Source organism: Carlito syrichta, unplaced genomic scaffold, assembly GCF_000164805.1.
Source record: "Carlito syrichta isolate Samal-C Ts95f unplaced genomic scaffold, Tarsius_syrichta-2.0.1 Scaffold308082, whole genome shotgun sequence".
NCBI lineage: Eukaryota > Metazoa > Chordata > Mammalia > Primates > Tarsiidae > Carlito > Carlito syrichta.
In genome coordinates, this window is record NW_007252178.1 from 387,856 (window position 1) to 393,459 (window position 5,604).

Genomic DNA, 5,604 nt, shown 5'->3' on the forward strand with positions numbered 1-5,604 from the left:
CCTAAAGGCAGCAAGAGAAAAAGGCCAGATCACCTACCAGGGAAAACCAATTAGAATAGCAGCAGATTTATCTACAGAAACCCTGCAGGCTAGGAGAGCTTGGAGCCCTATCTTCAAAGTCCTAAAAGATAAAAAATTTCAACCAAGAATAACCAGCCAGATTAAGCTTCATCAGCAAGGGAGAATTACAATTTTCCCCATATATCCAATCCCTAAGAACTTATGCTGCCACCAAACCACCTCTGCATGAAACACTTAAGAAAGTACTAAACACAGAAGAAAAGGGGAAAAAAAGAACAACGTTCTTCACAAGAGTACAGAAAAAAGAATAAAATACACATAAACTAACCCCCAAAACAAAAGAAAAACAATAAATCAAGTGGAAGAACAACTCTATAAGAACTCTATGATAGGGACAAACTCTCACATTTCAATAATTAGCCTGAACGTGAATGTACTAAATGCACCACTGAAAAGACATAGAATGGCAAAATGAATGAAATATCACCAGGCAACAATATATTGCCTTCAAGAGACCCATCTCACTAGAAAGGACATACACAGACTCAAAGTAAGAGAATGGGAAACAAATTTTCAGGCGAATGGAACAAAAAGAAAGTAGGAGTTGGGATCCTAATTTCAGATCAAATATACAATTTAAGCTATCAAAAATTAAAAAAGATAAAGAGGTCCACTACATAAAGATAAAAGGTTCACTCCATCAACAAGAAATATCTATCCTAAGCATATATGCACCTAACATAGGTGCACCAAGTTTATAAAGCAACTCCTAGGAAAACTAAAGAAAGATATTGACTCTAACACCATCATAACTTGGGACTTTAATACCCCACTCACAAACCTAGGCAGATCATCTGTACAAAAAATCAGCAATGAGATCTGGAACCTCAATATGACGCTGGACCAAATGGACTTAATTAATACCTACAGAACACTCCATCCAAAGACCAGAGAATACGCATTCTACTCATCACCGCATGGAACGTTTTCCAAGATCAGTCACATAATTGGCCATAAATCAAGCATAAGCAAATTTAAAAGGACCAAAATTCTACCATGCACCTTCTCAGAACACAGTGGAATAAAAATAAACATTAACACCAACAAGGTCCCCCAAAAACCCACAAAGATATGATCACTAAACAGCATGATGCTAAAAAACTCCTGGGTCAATGATGAAATTGAAACAGAGATCAAAAGATACCTGAAAACAAATGAAAATGAAGAAATATCTTACCAAAATCACTGGGATGCCTTAAAAGCTGTAGTAAGATGGAAATTTATATCCCTACAGACACACATGAAGAAAATGGAAGAAACACAGATTAACAGCCTAACAAGCCACCTAAGGAAGCTGGAAAAGCAAGACCACAAAAACCCTAATATCAGCAGAAGAATCCAGATCCGCTAAATAAAATCCCAAATCCTGGACATAGAAGAAAAAAGACAATACAAAAAAATCAATGAAAGAAAAAACTGGTTCTTTGAAAGGATAAACAAGATTGATGGTCCCTTAGCTAGCCTGGCCAAGAGAGAAAAAACCCAATAAGCACAATCAGAAACACAAAAGATGAAGACACATCTGACCTTGAAGAAATACAAAAGATCATCAGAGACTACTATGTACACTTGAATGGAAACAAACTTGAAAACCTCTAGGAAATGGAGGACTTTCTGTCTTCATACAACCTACCTAGGTAGAAACAAGAAGAAATCGAGACCCTAAATAGATCAATAACAATCAAGGAAATTGGCCATGTAATAAGAAAACTACCTACAAAAAAAAAAAAAAAAAAGCCCTGGACCAGATGGCTTTCCAGCACAATTCTACAAGACATTTAAGGAGGAACTGATTCCAAACCTACTGAAGGCATTTCAGGTGATTGAGAAAGATGGAACCCTCCCCAAATCATTTTATAAGCTAACACCACATTGATACCCAAGCCAGGTAAAGATCCAACAAAAAAAAAGAGAACTACAGGCCAATATCTTTGATGAGCATAGACGCTAAAATTCTCAACAAGATCTTAGCAAACCTGATTCAAAAACACATCTCAAAAATCATCCATTATGACCAAGTAGGCTTAATCCCTGGGATGCAAGGCTGATTCAACATTCATAAAACAATAAATGTAATTAAATATATCAACAGATGTCAAAACAAAAACCACATGATTATATCATTAGATGCAGAAAAAGCTTTTGATAAAATTCAGCACCTCTTCTTGATAAAAACACTCGAACATCTAGGCATACAGGGAACATACCTCAAAATAGTAAAAGCCATTTACAAGAAACCCACAGGCAGCATACTACTAAATGGACAAAAATTGGAACCATTTCTTCTGAAAACTGGAAGAAGACAAGGATGCGCACTCTCACCCCTCCTGTTCAACATAGTGTTGGAAGTCCCGGCTAGAGCAATCACAGAACGAAGGCAGTCAGGGGTATCCAAACAGGAAAACAGGAAGTCAAATTATCTCTCTTTGCAAATGACATGATCATATATCTGGAAAACCCAAGAGAATCTGTCAAAAACCTCCTTACACTGATAAATGCCTTCGGCAAAGTCTCAGGATATAAAATAAATGTGTAAAAGACAATCACATTTCTTTACACCAATAATAAACAAACAGAAACCCAAATAAGAAGCATAATTCCATTCACTATAGCCAAAAAAAAAAAAATGAAAAGCCTTGGCATCTTCCTAACCAGAGCCGTGAAAGACCTTTACAATGAAAACTACAAAACTCTGCTCAAAGAAATCAAAGATGACACACACAAGTGGAAAAATATCCCATGCTCATGGATTGGAAGAATCAACATTGTGAAGATGTCCATCTTACCTAAGGCAATCTACAGATTCAATGCAATACCTATCAAATTACCAGCGACATTCTTCTCAAACCTAGAAAAAACAACACAGGAATTCATATGGAAACACAAACGTCCAAGAATAGCCAGAACAATCCTTAGCAAAAAAATAAATAAATAAAGCAGGTGGTATCACATTACCAGACTTCAAACTTTACTATAAAGCTACAATCATCAAAACAGCTTGGTATTGGTATAGGAACAGGCTTATAAATCAATGGAATAGAATTGAGATTCCAGAAGCAAAACATCAATTTCTCAATCAACTCATCTTTGACAAAGCCTCCACCGCCTACCACTGGGGAGAGGAGAACCTATTCAGTAAATGGTGCTGGGAAAACTGACTGACCACACGCAGAAGATTGAAAGAGGACACCTGTCTATCCCCAAACACAAAAATTAACTCCAAACGGATCAGAGACCTAAACATAAAGCCTCAAACCATAAGAACCTTAGAAAATGAAGGACATTCCCTCATGGTAATTGGAACTGACATCCAATTCCTGAACAAAACTCGAAACCCACCGGCCATAAGGGATAAGACAGACAAGTGGGACCTCATTAAACCGACCAGCTTCTGCAAAGCCAAAGAAACCATCAAGAGAGCAGGGAGACAACCTACAGACTGAGAAAAAGTATTTGCCAACACCAGGTCTGACAAAGGCTTAACATCTTGGATCTACAAGGACTCAAACATGCTGAAAAGAAAAAAACAAACAACCCCATTATAAAATGGGCAAAAGATATGAACAGACACTTCACAAAGGAAGACATACGAGCAGCCAACAGACACATAAAGAAATGCTCAACCTCATTCATCATCAGGGAGATGCAAATCAAAAGCACACTGAGATACCACCTAACTCTGGTCAGAATGGCAATTATCAATAACTCAGAAAATAATAGTTGTTGGAGAGGGTGTGACGAAAAGGGAACACTCCTACACTTTTGTTGGGAGTGTAAACTAGTGCAACCTCTGTGGAAAGCAGTGTGGCGATTCCTAAAAGCTCTAAACAACAACCTCCCATATGACCCTGCAATCCCCCTACTGGAAATATACCCTGAAGATCTCAAATCACTCTATAAAAAAGATATCTGCACACAAATGTTTATCACAGCATTGTTCAGAATAGCAAGAACCTGGAACCAACCACTTTGTGCATCAAAAGATGACTGGATTAAAAAATGTGGTACATATACACGATGGAATACTATGCAACCATAAAAAAGAACAAAACCATGACTTTCGCAGCAACCTGGATGGAGCTAGAGTCTATAATACCGAGTGACCTCTCACAGAATCAAAGATCTGAGTTTCACATATTCTCACCCATATAGTGGACCTTGATCATCCAACGCACTACCATAAGAAAATGACTGACAGTGGTGGGAAACTATGGGGAGGGGTGGGACTAATGGTAGTAAACATCTGTCTGGGGATGGGGAGACACCTGTTATCAACAAAGGGGCCTGAATGAAGCATATTTGTATACCTAACCCTTAACTGTACCCCACAATAACAAAATAAAAAATATTGATAAAAAAATATTTGTATGTAACACATTCACAATAACCAAAACTGGAAACAAACAAGAAGTCAATCAATGGATACAAAGATAAATAAATGATAATATATTCATAAAAAGTAAAACCACTCTGTAATTCAAAGGAGCAAAATTATGACACATGCAGCCACTATATCCCAAAATATATATGCTGAGTAGAAAATATTAGGTTTAAAAAAAACATGTTGCATGATTTAATGTTTGTAAAATTATAGAAAATCTGATCTTTCTAGTGATTTATATGGATCTATACGTCTTTAGTGATAGAAATTAGAAAAGTGGTTGTCTAGAATAGGAGAGCAGAATGAGTATATAAAAGAGTAACGAATACACCTTGAAAGGATTATTTTTATGCTTGCTAGCTTGACTGTGGATAGTTTTGCAGATACATGCATATGTCTTTATATTATATGCATATTTTTATGTCAATTGCTATAGTTTGAATGTTTCCCAAACTCCACGTGTTAAAACTTAAAGGCCAATGTGATGGTATTAAGAAATGTGACCTGTTAGTGGTGGTTAGATTTGAGCATGCCTATTTTTGTGGATGAGATTGGGGTCATTACAAAAGTAACTTCACAGAGTCTTTGGGAAGCACATTTTGTTCCAAATTCTTCTATTGTGAACAATGCTGCGTTTGTAGGTATCTTTTTTATAGAATGATTTGAGTTCTCCTGAGTATATTCCAGTAGGGGAATTTTGGGTCAAATGTAAGACCAATTTTTATGTCCTTTGGGAATCACCATGCTGTTTTCCACAGAGATTGTACTAGTTTACCAACAGTGGAGAAGTGTTCCCTTTCCACCACATCCTCTGCAGCATCTGTTATTTTTTGAGTTAATAATGATGGTCATTCTGATTGGAGTTAGGTGGTATCTTTTTTTTTTTTTCATAATCAATATTTTTTATTATGTTATTGTGGGGTACATTTAAGGGTTAGGTATATAAATATGCTTCATTCAGGCACCCTTGTTGATAAGAGGTGTCTCCCTGTTCCCAGACAGATATTCACTATGATTAATTCCATCTCCCTTCCCCTCCACCTCATAGTTTCCCACCATTGTATGTGATTTGCTTATAGTATTACGTTGGATGATCAAGGTCCACTATATGAGTGAGAACCTGTGATACTCAGATCTTTGTT